At 39.5% G+C, this 18515-nt stretch overlaps 1 long non-coding RNA gene across 1 annotated transcript in view; it reads right to left on the bottom strand.

Moving 5' to 3' along the window:
• LOC307192820 overlaps window positions 1-9133 on the bottom strand; it is a 157813-nt gene extending 148680 nt beyond the window's left edge. The window contains exon 1 of the long non-coding RNA XR_013830173.1: window positions 8897-9133. This is a non-coding gene — a long non-coding RNA (uncharacterized lncRNA). The remainder of the gene's footprint in view (window positions 1-8896) is intronic.
• Window positions 9134-18515: the final 9382 nt, after the last annotated feature.

Below are 18515 nucleotides of genomic sequence, written 5' to 3'. Positions count from 1 at the left end.
ATAGGCAGAACACTCTATGACATAAATCACAGCAAGATCCTTTATGACCCACCTCCTAGAGAAATGGCAATAAAAACAAAAATAAACAAATGGGACCTAATGAAACTTCAAAGCTTTTGCACAGCAAAGGAAACCATAAAGAAGACCAAAAGACAACCCTCAGAATGGGAGAAAATATTTGCAAATGAAGCAACTGACAAAGGATTAATCCCCAAAATTTACAAGCAGCTCATGCAGCTAAATATCAAAAAATCAAATAAGCCAATCCAAAAATGGGCAGAAGATCTAAATAGACATTTCTATAAGGAATATATACAGATTGCCAACAAACACATGAAAGAATGGTCAACATCATTAATCATTAGAGAAATGCAAATCAAAACTACAATGTGATATCATCTCACACCAGTCAGAACGGTCATTATCAAAACATTTACAAACAATAAATGCTGGAGAGGGTGTGGAGAAAAGGGAACCCTCATACACTGTTGGTGGGAATGTAAATTGATATAGCCACTATGGAGAACAGTATGGAGGTTCCTTAAAAAACTAAAAATAGAACTACCATACGACCCAGCAATCCCACTACTGGGCATATACCCTGAGAAAAGCATAATTCAAAAAGAGTCATGTACCACAATGTTCACTGCAGCACTATTTACAATAGCCAGGACATGGAAGCAACCTAAGGGTCCATCGACAGATGAATGGATAAAGAAGATGTGGCACATATATACAATGGAATATTACTCAGCCATAAAAAGAAACAAAATTGAGTTATTTGTAGTGAGGTGGATAGACCTAGAGTCTGTCACACAGAGTGAAGTAAGTCAGAAAGAGAAAAACAAATACCATATGCTAACACATATATATGGAACCAAAAAAAAAAAAGGTCATGAAGAACCTAGGGGCAAGACGGGAATAAAGATGCAGACCTACTAGAGAAAGGACTTGAGGACATGGAGAGGAGGAAGGGTAAGTTAGGACAAGTGAGAGAGTGGCATGGACATGTATACACTACCAAACATAAAATAGCTAGTGGGAAGCAGTTTCATAACACAGGGAGATCAGCTCGGTGCTTTGTGACCAGCTAGAAGTGGGGGATAGGGAGGGTGGGAGGGAGGGAGACACAAGAGGGAGGGGATATGGGGATATATGTATATGTATAACTGATTCACTTTGTTATAAAGCAGAAACTAACACACCATTGTAAAGCAATTATACTCCAATAAAGATGTTAAAAAAAATACTTCACATTGTATAATGTGGAATTAATAATAGACACTAATAAATAAGATTGTTTTTTTACAGTGGATCAGTGTAGATATTGTGATTTACGAAGCTTTTAAAATTCATTATTATGATTATTTCTCTTTATAGGGTATAAAATGGTACTGTACTTTTTAAGAATATACTTTCCTAAGGCTATTTATATGGCACTATATACGCAACAAAAATGCCCGTATTCAAAAGAAACTATAAACTATCTGTTATCCTACCAGAAAGGCAGCAAAATGAATATCAGGTGAATAATCATCATAATATTGTTTCTAAGATGTATGGCCTTTAGTTAACTTTACTGCCTTCCTCATCTGAAAAATGGAAATCAAACTATTTCATCACTGTGTTTTCTTCATTGGAAAATATGTTTATCACTACAAAGTGTAATTATTATTTTTACAATTATCAATACAAAGCATTTTTTTCAAGAAATCGATATACTTGTCAATTCTCCTTTAACTTGAATATTCTATTTCAAAAAACTTAATAAGTTTTCCAGTATTTATATAAACATTTAGAAAGAGTAACAAGGTAAAAGGAATCACGAGCAATCTAATTATTACCAGCAGCTGTAACCTGTTGCATGCAATGCAGCGACTACAATCTAAGCTACTTTAACCAAATGTTCAAGCATTTAAAACGCTTCTTTTCTCTGTTCTTGTGATTCAAAAGGAAATTACAGAGTGAAAGCCTTACGCAGGACACAAATGTGTTTTCTACCACATAGAAAAAAATCTTAATCCATCTCCAGGTAGCTTTGACACTTTTGAGTTATGAGTCCCCTTAGTTCTCAAAAATGAATTCTATCTCCTATAAGTGGAGATGTCAAGTATTTCACACCATGTGGTCTCTTTTTCTCTGCTCTATTATATATCACTTTTAAGAAGATGCCATTGCAGTTTGTCATACTGCACAGTGATTGGAATAAATTGTTATGGTGTTTCATGGGAGAATAATCTCCTTTCAACCAAACATGATCAATGAAAAGTTGAGATTTGGGCTGATGCTTTATTTGAAAATCACAATATACTTGATTTAAAAACCACAATTTCAAATAGCAAGTTGTCACAATTCATTTAGATGGTTCTATTATATACACATATACAATTTACAATGTGCTTCTTACAACAATATTTCATGAAGCGAGATATTCCTCTAATGAAAATGAAATCAAGGGACTTCCCTGGTGACGCAGTGCTTAAGAATCCACCTGCCAATGCAGGGGACACAGGTTCGAGCCCTGGTCCGGGAAGATGCCACACACAGCGGAACAACTAAGCCCGTGCGCCACAACTACTGAGCCTGCGTTCTAGAGCCCACGAGCCACAACTTCTGAGCCCTCGAGCCACAACTACTGAAGCCCGCGCACCTAGAGCCCGTGCTCTGCAACAAGAGAAGCCACCACAATGAGAAGCCCGCACACTGCAACGAAGAGTAGCCCCGGCTTGCCACAACTAGAGAAAGCCTGTGCATAGCAGTGAAGACCCAATGCAGCCAAACATAATTAATTAATTAATTAATTAATTAATTATTTAAAAAAGGGGTCAAGCTCTATTTCATTCTCAAGTTGCAATACATTGTGTCTTTTCCCCTAAATATATCCCTTAAATAAGCTTACTTATAGCCTTTGAGTGGTAAATGTACAAAGCTTCTTACAAAAGGTTCTGTGTATTATAAATGATGCTCCATTCTCTTTAATAGAATTTTCTTCATTCATACAATGGGAAAGGGGTGAAAGCAGAAAGAGGTTAGAAAATGCGGTGTAAGGAGAGAAAAATTACAAGAAAGAGAAATAAGACTTCCACAGTTTGTTTTCTTATAGAAAATGCAAACGACATGGGACAAAACCATGAGAGAATTTGTCTTCCTTTGTTTTAATTGAAATTAATTTTGGTTTCTTTTTCTGGTGGTCATTGGGTGGGGGAAGCTTAATGCTTTGTTCTATAGAATTGGAGAATTAATACTGTTCCTTTCTGGTTCCCTATAACATTGCCAAGTGTCTGATAATGAAAGTGTTTTGTATGGTGACTTTTTCTGTTTCCTCCCTCCTTCCTTAAAATAAAGTTTATTGCCTTTCCTGACCATAATAAAGGAGAAAAACATATATTATTGAATTTATTTTTTTTTTAAAAAAGAAACCCCAAATGTTGTATGTTCAACATACAACATATGTGAGCCTCCCCTCACATCGAGGCTTGGGAGGAATTTAGTGCTAAATAAATGCTGCCTCAAACCAGGCAAGATAAAACATAAATCACTGCATTAAAACCTCTAACAAGTCTATCTGCTTTTTGAAATGACTGGGAGATGAAAGCGAGGAGTCTCATTTAAGAAGGCCCAGCGGATCAGTTCTGCATTTATATAGCTGTTATCAAAAGCAATTCATTTGGAGATCAAATAGACTGACAGATAGGACAAGCAGGGGATCACCACTGCCTTCAGGCAGCCCAAAGCTGGGACGACTCCCCAGCACCATCACTAATATTGAGTCTAGTCAACGCTTGTGTTATTACCACTTCCATCCTCTGCCAACTGCACAGTAAAGCACACTTCTTCCATCCCATCTGAGCCAAGACACTGCAGAGGGAAGAGCAATGAGAATAACATTTCCCCAGCTGGGTCTGGTGGAAAACCCCTCTGCTGTACCACAATGAGAAGACTATGTTCATCCTAATTTTGGACGAGGGTGACCAAGGTGATGAGGAATAAAAGCAGGAAGTAGTAGAGGCTTGCCAAGGGACCTCAGGTTGCATGACCCCTCTGTGGTTGGCATATTCCCCAGGACCTCACCACGCTGCAGCTGGGTCCTCTTCAGCTGACTCTCCCACGGGGGAACAAGGGGGAGGCAAGCCAGTACAAAGTGAATTTGCGCAGGTGGGCACCTCCCAGGCTAGCGGCGGTGGGGAGGGGTGTTTATCAGTGCAGAGGCTGGGGTCTCTAGTCCTTTTTAAATAGAACTTACTGGATTTTTATCTGATTACAAGGTAACTTGTTAATGGTTGAAATTCTGAATAAAACAAAAACAAAGAAGAGAATGTAAAATACAAATAAAACCATCTTTCAGAGATAACTCTTGTTAACACGTGTACATATATATAAATATGGGCATAAGACAGACGTACAAATGTCTGTGAGATCATGCTCTATTTGCACCCTATATGTTTGACTTACTAGTGAAAAATAAGGATTTCTTATGCAATTATTACATGAAAACATAATTTTTAATGAATCAAAGTCTTTTAATTATATGGTTGTATCAATTTAATTATCTCATTTACTTAGTTTTTAATTTAATTATTTCTCTTTTGTCAGTAGTTTGGGGAATTGGTTGTTATTGTTTTGGCATAGAAGTGCAGTGTATATTCCAATGAATTATTTAGGTAAAACTTTTTTGAATCACTTAGACAAATGTATACATTTTATAGTCCTTTGATAATGATCAAATTGCCCTCTATAAAGTTTATACCAACTGAGAGCCACCCCACATGGGAACACTTATTAGGCAGTATTTTTGCCAATACCAAGAGTATTCCCATCTACTGGATATTACATATTCTTTACATATTTGCCAACTGGATAAATGAAATGTGGAGTCTCCCTGTTGTTTGAATTTGCATCATTTGATCACATTGAAATGAGCCTTTTTGTATGTTTATTTTTGTTTGTATTTTTTCTTTTGTAAACAGTATGTTTACCAGTTGAGTTATGGGTGGGGTTTGGCCACAGTCATCTTTTCCTAAATAATTTTAAGAGGCTTTTATTTATTAAGTATATTAATCTTCCTTTTCTTTGTTATAAATATTTTTATCCAGTGACCAGAGCTTTGAGGTAGCATTAAAATAAAGATCTAAAAGTGGTGTGATAGTGAAATAGACACATTACTGACTTTAAGGTATAGTATCTCTACCAAAGGTTTATGAAACATCATGTGATTATATAAACCTTAGGTTTTAAAACAGTACTACATGTGGTATATGCATAAAGTACTTGTTTTTAACTCACATTATCCAGGAGCAGATAAATGGGAAAAATATTATTGTAAGCTCCTCCTAAACTTGTTTTACACTTAAAACTTCAACCATTTTGGCATAGATTTGGGGGGAAAAGGGCTAGAAAGCTAGCCAATGCCATGAAAATGAACCCAGAATAACTTTCCTTCTGTAGTACTTAAGGAACTATTTGTTGATTGATCAATCAACACATATTTATTGAGCAACTATTCTCCTCCTCTTTGCCTAAGAGCATCATAAATATTTAGAAATATTTATTTACAAATGTGCTGAAAGCACAGATCTTGACTCAAGTCTGATTTAGGAAAACAGTTTTCCCATACTCATTCATTCAACATCCACATCCACTCTGTTACTAAGTCACTGTAGTAGGAGTGTGGTGGAGAACTCACAGATACAGGAGACATGGTCCCTGCTGTCACTATGTTTATAACCTGGTTGGGGAAACAGACATATTCTCTAAAATGTCAACAGCCACTCCTCACCTGGGTATGGCCTCGTATTGTAAGGAAGGCAGTGTAGACAATTCCCAGGCAAGGGAAAGCTCACTGGGGCATGAGAGACCAGAGGCAGACCTTGTCTGGGCCCCAAAGAATGTATAGGATGTGAACTGTGGAAGGAAAGGAAAGGAAAATCGCACGTATAAAGAAAAAGATAAATATTCTCTCTTGGCTTTCTTGAGCATTAAAACATACCACTTTTGCCTCAAGATCCAATAGGCCCCATTACTTTGATCTCTGTGTCTGTGGCCCCTTTCCTGAAGCTCCTATAACCCCATCCCAGCAGCACTGAGAGGGGGCCTTAGAAAGGACTGGACGGAAGTGGACAGGAGGGCTTCATTCTATGACCTCTCCATTCTCACTACAACAGGGACCATAAAGGTATGTGATGCTGGTGGTTACCACCATGCAGTACTCCATCCCCAGTTCCCAAATTATATGCTCAGCTGTATGGAGGGATAAGGTTTGTCATCATTATAGCTTTTCCTTCCTACAGAGCCAACCTCACCATAGACATAAATAACCAGAGAGAATATTATTTGTAGGAGGCTGAATAATGACCTCTCAAAAGCTATCCTCACCCTAATCCCTGGGACTGTGAATGTACCTTACATAGCAAAAGGGACTTCCAGATGTGATTAATTAAAGATCGGGTCATGAGGAGGTTAGCTAGGATTATCCAGATGGGCCCTAAATGTAATTGCAGGGGTCCTCAGAGAGGCAGGAGATCAGAAAAACATTAGATGTGAATCAAGAATCCGAAGTGAAGGACACTGGAGATGCATTTTGAAGATGGAAGAAGGTCCAAAGGACAAGGAATACAGGCAGCCATGAGGAGATGAAAAAGGCAAGGAAACAGATTCTCCCCTAGAATCCCAAGTAGGAATCAACCTTGAGAGCATTTTTATTTCAGCTCATTGAAACTGATTTCAGACTTCTGACATTGAAAACTTTAAGAGAATAAATTTGTGGTGTTTTTAAGGCAGGAAGTTTGTGGTAACAGCAACAATAGGACACTAATATCAATACGTTATTGGAGGGACCTCTCCTAGTATAGCCTTCTCCACTTACTGGAATTCAATCTTTAGATCTATTCCATTAAGCCATGCCTTGAGAAATCTGTTAAAGTGAAAATACCATAGGAGGTGTGATATAACTAACATTAAAACACTAGTGTGAATTATTCTATTAAACTATCTAGAAATTCCAGACAAAATGGGTCACTGGATAGGTAAGTTTGATGGAAGGATATAGAAATGATAGGTCCGGAGCTTGAAATACATATGGTATGAGCTGGTTTGAGTACCAAAGGTGTGGAGACTAAGATTGGAAGAAATAAAATAAGACAAAGGTCAGGGCAAACCCAAAATACACACGTTAATGATTCCACCATTTTGCCTTGAGTTAGTGCTGCTTTTATGCTCTTTACACATATAATCTGTGTCCATTTTTAAAACAAAGTACCCTATTTTAATTAATTAGTACACAAAAATACCAAAAAGGAGGAGTAGTTAGGAAACCAAATATATTTCGTTAAGCAGTCAAGGATTGTGGCTTCCAATACAATAATTCAAGTTAAAATTTCTACATTACCATATAAACTCTCTTCTTGTGCAGAAAATAGTGTGGCATTATTTTAAAATTCTAAACATAGCACCATCGATCTCAGGGGTCAGACCTCTGCCAGGTGGGAAACGAATGCACTGTTTAGCCCAATACTTAACTTACATTTTCCGATCTTAAATGCAATACTGTATCTAAACTGGGTTTTACCTTTTAACTAGAGGCATTTGTTTATGCAATATCAGCTGTGTTCTAGCACATCCCTAAGCCTCTGAAAAGCAAAACTCGGATGCCTTTATATTGATTACTTACAGCTGTATTAGGAAGAATGTTCTTAAAGCTTAACCACAAAGAAAGAAAAGGATAAGAATGCCATTTTCTCAGCTATCAAGTGTAATGCTTGCGTTGTGTCCTCACCTATTTTGGAAGCCTGAACTCTATCTGCCAAGTTTGACCAAGACAAGGAAATCACTTCCAGATACAGCTACAAGTTTATTTAGCTCAAAATCATTTCTCAAAAATAAAGTCTACAATACTAATAATATATTAGCGTATAAGGGATTACTACTTTATATTATTTATAATAGTAATGTATTAGGGTGACCAACTCATCCTGGTATGCCTGGAACTTCCTAGGGTTTTCTGGTTTTCGCGCTGAAAATCTTATATGCTGGAAACCCTCCAGTCTCAGGCAAATCAGAACAGGTGGTCCAAATACCGATATGTTCTTGACAAAATGTCATTTCAAAAATAGTTTACCCACTTAAATGAGCAAGTTAAAAGAAAATAGATTCAACATTTTTTAAAAAACGTACAACAGTACTTACAGTTTTCATTTAAATTTGTCAAGTGGAATTTGGATAAATAGAGTGTGTATTTTAAGTAGTCGTGGTATTTTCAATGTTCACTTTTGGTTCAAATTTTATGTTATTTTGAGAGCTTCTGGGAAGATGGCGGAAGAGTAAGACGCGGAGATCACCTGCCTCCCCACAGATACACCAGAAATACATCTACACGTGGAACAACTCCTACAAAACACCTGCTGAACGCTGGCAGAAGACCTCAGACCTCCCAAAAGGCAAGAACCACCCCCCCACCCCCACGTACCTGGGTAGGGCAAAAGAAAAAACAGAGACAAAAGGATAGGGACGGGACCTGCACCAGTGGGAGGCAACTGTGAAGGAGGAAAAGTTTCCACACACTAGGAAGCCCCTTCGCGGGCGGAGACTGCGGCTGCGGAGGGGGAAAGCTTTGGTGCTGCGGCGGAGAGCACAGCAACAGGGGTGCGGGGGGCAAAGCGGGGAGATTCCCGCACAGAGGATCAGGGCCGACCGGCACTCACCAGCCCGAGAGGCTTGTCTGCTCCCCCGCCGCGGCGGGCGGGGCTGGGAGCTGAGGCTCGGACTTCGGTCGGAGCACAGGGAGAGGGCTGGGGTTCGCGGCGTGAACACAGCCTGCAGGGGGTTAGTGCGCCACGGCTAGCCGGGAGGGAGTCCGGGGAAAAGACTGGACCTGCCGAAGAGGCAAGAGACTTTTTCTTACCTCCTTGTTTCCTGGTGCGTGAGGAGAGGGGATTCAGAGCGCTGCTTAAAGGAGCTCCAGAGATGGGCGCGAGCCGCGGCTAAAAGCGCGGACCCCAGAGACAGGCATGAGACGCTAAGGCTGCTGCTGCCGCCAACAAGAAGCCTGTGTGTGAGCACAGGTTACTATCCACACCCCGCTTCCGGGGAGCCTGTCCAGCCCGCCACTGCCAAGGTCTCGGGATCCAGACACAACTTCCCCAGGAGGACGCCCGGAGCGCCTCAGGCTCGTGCAACGTCACGCCGGCGTCTGCCGCCGCAGGCCCGCCCCGAACTCCGTGCCCCTCCCTCTCACCCCCACCCCCACCCCCACCCCCGGCCTGAGCCTGCGACCTACACGCAGAGGCGGGGCCAAATCCAAAGCTGAGCTCCTGGGAGCTGTGAGAACAAAGAAGAGAAAGGGAAATCTCTCCCAGCTGCCGCAGAAGCAGCGGATTAAAGCTCCACAATCAACTTGATATACCCTGCATCTGTGGAATACCTGAAGAGACAACGAATCATCCCAAATTAAGGAGGTGGACTTTGGGAGCAAGATTTATGATTTTTTCCCTTTTTCCTCTTTTTGTGAGTGTGTATGTGTATGCTTCTGTGTGAGATTATGTCTATATAGCTTTGCTTCCACCATTTGTCCTAGGGTTCTATCTGTCCGTTTTTTTTTTTTCATTTTAACATCTTATTGGAGTATAATTGCTTTACAATGGTATGTTAGTTTCAGCTTCACAACAAAATGAATCAGTTTTATATATACATATGTTCCCATATCTCTTCCCTCTTGCGTCTCCCTCCCTCCCACCCTCCCTATCCCACCCCTCCAGGCGGTCACAAATCACCGAGCTGATCTCCCTGTGCTATGCGGCTGCTTCCCACTAGCTATCTACCTTACGTTTGGTAGTGTATATATGTCCATGCCTCTCTCTCGCTTTGTCACCCTTTACCCTCCCCCCTCCCCATATCCTCAAGTCCATTCTCTAGTAAGTCTGTGTCTTTATTCCTGTTTCACCCCTAGGTTCTTCATGACATTTTTTTTTCTTAAATTCCATATATATGTGTTAGCATACGGTATTTGTCTCTCTCTTTCTGACTTACTTCACTCTGTATGACAGACTCTAGGTCTATCCACCTCACTACAAATAGCTCAATTTCGTTTCTTTTTATGGCTGAGTAATATTCCATTGTATATATGTGCCAGATCTTCTTTATCCATTCATCCGATGATGGACACTTAGGTTGCTTCCATCTCCAGGCTATTGTAAACAGAGCTGCAATGAACATTTTGGTACATGACAATTTTCGAATTATGGTTTTCTCAGGGTATATGCCTAGTGGTGATCCGTTTTTTTTTTTAGTGGTCCGTTTTTTTCTTAATAATTATTTTACTTTAATAACTTTATTATATTTTATCTTACTTTATTTTATTTTACTTTATCTTCTTTCTTTTTTTCCTTCCTTCCCTCCCTTCCTTCCTCCCTCCTTCCCTCCATCCCTCCTTTCTTTCTTTCTTTCTTTCTTCTTCTACTAATTCTTTCTTTCTACTTTTTCTCCCTTTTATTCTGAGCCATATGGATGAAATGCTCTTGGTGCTGCAGTCAGGAGTCAGTGCTCTGCCTCTGAGGTGGGAGAGCCAACTTCAGGACACTGGTCCACAAGAGACCTCCCAGCTCCACATAATATCAAACGGCGAAAATCTCCCAGAGATCTCCATCTCAACACCAGCACCCAGCTTCACTCAACGACCAGCAAGCTACAGTGCTGGACATCCTATGTCAAACAACTAGCAAGACAGGAACACAACCCCACCCATTAGCAGAGAGGCTGCCTAAAATCATAATAAGGCCACAGACACCCCAAAACATACCACCAGATGTGGACCTGCCCACCAGAAAGACAAGATCCAGCCTCATCCACCAGAACACAGGCACTAGTCCCCTCCACCAGGAGGCCTACACAACCCACTGAACCAACCTTAGCCACTGAGAACAGACACCAAAAACAACGGGAACTACGAACCTGAAGCCTGCAAAAAGGAGACCCCAAACACAGTAAGATAAGCAAAATGAGAAGACAGAAAAACACACAGCAGATGAAGGAGCAAGATAAAAACCCACCAGACCTAACAAATGAAGAGGAAATAGGCAGTCTACCTGAAAAATAATTCAGAATAATGATAGTAAAGATGATCCAAAATCTTGGAAATAGAATAGACAAAATGCAAGAAACATTTAACAAGGACCTAGAAGGACTAAAGATGAAACAAACAACGATGAACAACTCAATAAATGAAATGAAAAATACTCTAGATGGGATCAATAGCAGAATAACTGAGGCAAAAGAACGGATAAGTGACCTGGAAGATAAAATAGTGGAAATAACTACTGCAGAGTAGAATAAATAAAAAAGAATGAAAAGAACTGAGGACAGTCTCAGAGACCTCTGGGACAACATTAAACACACAAACATTCGAATTATAGGGGTTCCAGAAAAAGAAGAGAAAAAGAAAGGGGCTGAGAAAATATTTGAAGAGATTATAGTTGAAAACTTCCCTAATATGGGAAAGAAAATACTTAATCAAGTCCAGGAAGCACAGAGAGTCCCATACAGGGTAAATCCAAGGAGAAATATGCCAAGGCACATATTAATCAAACTGTCAAAAATTAAATACAAAGAAAACATATTAAAAGCAGCAAGGGAAAAACAACAAATAACACACAAGGGAATCCCCATAAAGTTAACAGCTGATCTTTCAGCAGAAACTCTGCAAGCCAGAAGGGACTGGCAGGACATATTTAAAGTGATGAAGGAGAAAAACCTGCAGCCAAGACTACTCTACCCAGTAAGGATCTCATTCAGATTTGATGGAGAAATTAAAACCTTTACAGACAAGCAAAAGCTGAGAGAGTTCAGCACCACCAAACCAGCTCTACAACAAATGCTAAAGGAACTTCTCTAGGCAAGAAACACAAGAGAAGGAAAAGACCTACAATAACAAACCCAAAACAATTAAGAAAATGGGAATAGGAACATACATATCGATAATTACCTTAAATGTAAATGGACTAAATGCTCCCACCAAAAGACACAGATTGGCTGAATGGATACAAAAACAAGACCCATGTATTTGCTGTCTACAAGAGACTCACTTCAGACCTAGAGACACTTACAGACTGAAAGTAAGGGGATGGAAAAAGATATTTCATGCAAATGGAAACCAAAAGAAAGCTGGAGTAGCAATTCTCATATCAGACAAAATAGACTTTAAAATAAAGACTATTAGAAGAGACAAAGAAGGACACTACATAATGATCAAGGGATCGATCCAAAATAAGATATAACAATTGTAAATATTTATGCACCCAACATAGGAGCACCTCAATACAGAAGGCAAATACTAACAGCCATAAAAGGGGAAATCGACAGTAACACATTCATAGTAGGGGACTTTAACACCCCACTTTCACCAATGGACAGATCATCCAAAATGAAAATAAATAAGGAAACACAAGCTTTAAATGATTCATTAAACAAGATGGACTTAATTGATATGTATAGGACATTCCATCCAAAAACAACAGAATACACATTTTTCTCAAGTGCTCATGGAACATTCTCCAGGATCATATCTTGGGTCACAAATCAAGCCTTGGTAAATTTAAGAAAATTGAAATTGTATCAAGTATCTTTTCTGACCACAACGCCATGAGACTAGATATCAATTACAGGAAAAGATCTGTAAAAAATACAAACACATGGAGGCTAAACAATACACTACTTAATAACGAAGTGATCAATGAAGAAATCAAAGAGGAAATCAAAAAATACCTAGAAACAAATGACAATGGAGACACGACAACTCAAAATCTATGGGATGCAGCAAAAGCAGTTCTCAGAGGGAAGTTTATAGCAATACAATCCTACCTTAAGAAACAGGAAACATCTCGAATAAACAACCTAACCTTGCACCTAAAGCAATTAGAGAAAGAGGAACAAAAAAATCCCAAAGTTAGCAGAAGGAAAGAAGTCATAAAAATCAGATCAGAAATAAATGAAAAAGAAATGAAGGAAACAATAGCAAAGATCAATAAAACTAAAAGCTAGTTCTTTGAAAGGATAAACAAAATTGATAAACCATTAGCCAGACTCATCAAGAAAAAAAGGGAGAAGACTCAAATCAATAGAATTAGAAATGAAAAAGGAGAAGTAACAACTGACACTGCAGAAATACAAAAGATCATGAGAGATTACTACAAGCAACTCTATGCCAATAAAATGGACAACCTGGAAGAAATGGACAAATTCTTAGAAAGGCACAACCTGCCAAGACTGAATCAGGAAGAAATAGAAAATATGAACAGACCAATCACAAGCACTGAAATTGAAACTGTGATTAAAAAATCTTCCAACAAGCAAAAGCCCAGGACCAGATGGCTTCACAGGCGAATTCTATCAAACATTTAGAGAAGAGCTATCACCTATCCTTCTCAAACTCTTCCAAAATACAGCAGAGGGAGGAACACTCCCCAACTCATTCTACGAGGCCACCATCACCCTGGTACGAAAACCAGACAAGGATGTCACAAAGAAAGAAAACTACAGGCCAATATCACTGATGAACATAGATGCAAAAATCCTCAACAAAATACGAGCAAACAGAATCCAACAGCACATTGAACGGATCATACACCATGATCAAGTCCGGTTTATTCCAGGAATGCAAGGATTCTTCAATATACACAAATCTATCAATGTGATAAACCATATTAACAAATTGAAGGAGAAAAACCATATGATCATCTCAATAGATGCAGAGAAAGCTTTTGACAAAATTCAACACCCATTTATGATAAAAACCCTGCAGAAAGTAGGCATACAGGGAACTTTCCTCAACATAATAAAGGCCATATATGACAAACCCACAGCCAACATCATCCTCAATGGTGAAAAACTGAAAGCATTTCCACTAAGATCAGGAAAAAGACAAGGTTGCCCACTCTTACCACTCTTATTCAACATAGTTTTGGAAGTTTTAGCCACAGCAATCAGAGAAGAAAAGGAAATAAACGGAATCCAAATCGGAAAAGAAGAATTAAAGCTGTCACTGTTTGTAGATGACATGATACTATACATAGAGAATCCCACAGATGGTACCAGAAAACTACTAGAGCTAATCAATGAATTTAGCAAAGTAGCAGGATACAAAATTAATCCACAGAAATCTCTTGCATTCCTACACACTAATGATGAAAAATCTGAAAGTGAAATCAAGAAAACACTCCCATTTACCACTGCAACAAAAAGAATAAAATATCTAGGAATAAACCTACCTAAGGAGACAAAAGACCTGTATGCAGAAAATTATAAGACACTGATGAAAGAAATTAAAGATGATACAAATAGATGGAGAGATATACCATGTTCTTGGATTGGAAGAATCAACATGGTGAAAATGACTCTACTACCCAAAGCAATCTACAGATTCAATGCAATCCCTATCAAACTACCACTGGCATTTTTCACAGAACTAGAACAAAAAAGTTCACAATTTGTATGGAAATACAAAAGACCCCAAATAGCCAAAGCAATCTTGAGAATGAAAAACGGAGCTGGAGGAATCAGGCTCCCTGACTTCAGACTATACTAGAAAGCTACAGTAATCAAGACAGTATGGTACTGGCACAAAAACAGAAAGATAGATCAATGGAACAGGATAGAAAGCCCAGAGATAAACCCACGCACATATGGTCACCTTATCTTTGATAAAGGTGGCAGGAATGTACAGTGGAGAAAGGACAGCCTCTTCAATAAGTGGTGCTGGGAAAACTGGACAGCTACATGTAAAAGTATGAGATTAGATCACTCCCTAACACCATATGCAAAAATAAGCTCATAAAATGGGCTTCCCTGGTGGCGCAGTGGTTGAGAGTCCGCCTGCCGATGCAGGGGACACGGGTTCGTGCCCCGGTCCGGGAAGATCCCACATGCCACAGAGTGGCTGGGCCCATGAGCCATGGCCGCTGAGCCTGTGCGTCCGGAGCCTGTGCTCTGCAACGGGAGAGGCCACAACAGTGAGAGGCCCGCGTACCGCAAAAAAAAAAAAAAAAGCTCAAAATGGATTAAATACCTAAATGTAAAGCCAGAAACTATCATACTCCTGGAGGAAAACATAGGCAGGACACTCTATGACATAAATCACAGCAAGATCCTTTCTGACCCACCTCCTAGGGAAATGGAAATAAAAACAAAAATAAACAAATGGGACCTAATGAAACTTCAAAGCGTTTGCACAGCAAAGGAAACCATAAACAAGACCAAAAGACAACCCTCACAATGGGAGAAAATATTTGCAAATGAAGCAACTGACAAAGTATTAATCTCCAAAATTTATAAGCAGCTCATGCAGCTCAATAACAAAAAAACAAACAACCCAATCCAAAAATGGGCAGAAGACCTAAATAGACATTTCTCCAAAGAAGATATACAGACTGCCAACAAACACATGAAAGAATGCTCAACATCACTAATCATTAGAGAAATGCAAATCAAAACTACAATGAGATATCATCTCACACCAGTCAGAATGGCCATCTCAAAAAATCTAGAAACAATAAATGCTGGAGAGGGTGTGGAGAAAAGGAAACCCGCTTGCACTGTTGGTCGGAATGTAAATTGATACAGCCACAATGGAGTACAGTATGGAAGTTCCTTTAAAAACTACAAATAGAACTACCATATGACCCGGCAATCCCACTACTGGGCATATACCCTGAGAAAACCATAATTCAAAAATTGTCATGTACCAAAATGTTCATTGCAGCTCTATTTACAATAGCCCGGAGATGGAAACAACCTAAGTGTCCATCATCGGATGAATGGATAAAGAAGATCTGGCACATATATACAATGGAATATTACTCAGCCATAAAAAGAAACGAAATTGAGCTATTTGTAATGAGGTGGATAGACCTAGAGTCTGTCATACAGAGTGAAGTAAGTCAGAAAGAGAGAGACAAATACCATATGCTAACACATATATATGGAATTTAAGGGAAAAAAATGTCATGAAGAACCTATGGGTAAGACAGGAATAAAGACACAGACCTGATAAAGAATGGACTTGAGGATATGGGGAGGGGGGAGGGTAAGGTGTGACAAAGCGAGAGAGAGGCATGGACATATATACACTACCAAACGTAAGGTAGATAGCTAGTGGGAAGCAGCCGCATAGCATAGGGAGATCAGCTCGGTGCTTTGTGACCGCCTGGAGGGGTGGGATAGGGAGGGTGGGAGGGAGGGAGACGCAAGAGGGAAGAGATATGGGAACATATGTATATATAAAACTGATTCATTTTGTTGTGAAGCTGAAACTAACATACCATTGTAAAGCAATTATACTCCAATAAAGATGTTAAAAAATTTTTGTTATTTTTATTTCAATAAACATGCAGTCAAAATTTGCTTTTTTTTCCACTAAGTTAATCACACTTAAGACCCCAAATCAAGATTTTTCTCTACACACAGTCAGACATCACCTGTCAAAATCCCAGACAAGCCCGTAATTGTGCACATACACCCAGAACGAAGCATCTATATTTCTAATGCAATTTCAAGCCAGTGTATCGGGTTTAAGATCTTTATTATCTATGAGACAGGACAGCATGTAGATAAATGTCCGGATGGTCCAAGCTTTCAAAGAATGTCGGCATTTATTCTGTTGATATGCATCCCTGCACAGCCACCATCCAGGACTGTGCATGACACAGCTAAATACAATTCTGTTTTCCCAATCCCCTACCTCTTCCCCTTTGCCCCCGAAATCTCCCCTCGTCTCTTCTCTGCTCCCTCCTTCAACTGTTCATTTTGAAGATATACTTTTCACTAGGATTAATACAGGGTTTGCATTTACAATTTTCATTTACCAAACAGAAAAGTATTTTACTAGAAGGGAATGGTATTAAGGAGAATGATTTTCCATGTGCCCTGAGGCCGGGCATAGGCAGGATTTGATTTGCTATGTTCGGCTGGAATCTGAATTGATACGCAGGGAGGAGAGGGGGTGTTTAATAAAATTTACATTTCATTTTCTCACTTGACATCAGTCTCCTGTCACACATGGAACTGATGGGGATGCTGCAAATAACTTTTTTCAGAATCTAGTTGGGGGGACAGACTGGGAAATGAGAAGACAGAAGGGAGAGAGGGAGACAAGTACAGTCTGGCTTGTTTCCATCTTGTGGTTCCAGGATGGGAACAAATCCATGGTGTCTGGAGGACCTGAGAGCCGGCATCCTCCACCCTGGAAGGAGCGAGCGCCAGTGGGACACCCAGAGAGGCACCAAGACTGACGCCATCCAGATGCCCACAGGGTAATCTACGGGTCGAGTGAGGGGTTTAAGCTTCTGGTGGACTGGAATTGATTCATGTCCACTGAAAAAGAGATGAGGAGACGTCCAAGAGACTGGAGCAAGGACAAGACAGAGGACTCGGCTCCCCTTTAGTTCAGGGAAACCGTAGTGTCCCTATAGCTGCGTAACAAATTACCGCAACTGAGTGACTTAAAACACTACCCACCATGGAATATCACTCAGTCTTAAAGAAGAGGGAAATCCTGCTGTCTGCAACAACACCGATGGTCCTAAAGTATATTATCTAAGTGAAATAAGCCAACACAGATAGATGAATAATATATGGTCTTGCTTATATGTGGATCTAAAATAGTCATACTCAGAAGCAGAAAGTAGAATAGTGATTGCCAGAGGCTGTGGGCGATGGGGAGGTGATGGTCAAGGGGCACAAAGTTTCAGTCATGCAAGATAAGTTCTGAAGGTCTACCATCCAGCATAGTGCCAACTGCTAACAATACCGTATTACCCTCAGTGGTCCCTCGGTATCTATAGGGGATTTGTTTCAGGAGCCCCTGCAGATACCAAAATTCGCAGATGCTCAAGTCCCTTACATAAAATAGCATAGTACAATTGCATATGTACTTATTGATACAATCTTCTGAGAGGGTCGATCCTATGTTAAGCGTTAAAAGATATAGTGATAATAATAAATGAGTCGTCATTTTGAGACTGAAATGAGGAATGATATAGAGCAATCAATTCAAATCCCAGTAAATTCTAGGAAGTCCTACAAATGTGTTAAACAGATCTTCCATCTCAGAACAGACCAGATTTATGGGCAGAATCTATTCTATTTTTGAATTGTTCCAAGCAAAGAAATTCCCAGTCTTTTGAGGCCTAAAGATAAAAATGGCTAGAAGAATACTTGTAAACACCCAAATCTATGTATTCAACCATTTAAACCTCATTTAACTTTATAAAAAAATGTTTTATCCCTTTTTAAAATATTAAGTTCTGGAAATGTGATTTGCCTCTCAAATATAACCGTAATTTGTCACAGTAATATAGTATAAGCTGAAATCAACAGTTCTACACTCATCAGAGTAATTCCTTCTGCTTATATCTCTTTCAAAATTGACACAATACATTGTAAGTTCTGGAAACAAAATATGGAACACATGCATGAATTTTAAATGACAGAATTAATTAAAATCCTTTACTGTTATTGACATGTACATGACATTT

Source organism: Stenella coeruleoalba (genome assembly GCF_951394435.1).
Source record: "Stenella coeruleoalba genome assembly, chromosome: 10".
Classification (NCBI taxonomy): Eukaryota; Metazoa; Chordata; class Mammalia; order Artiodactyla; family Delphinidae; genus Stenella; species Stenella coeruleoalba.
Note: the sequence above shows the minus strand (reverse complement) of the source record. Positions and strands in the feature narration are given on the sequence as shown.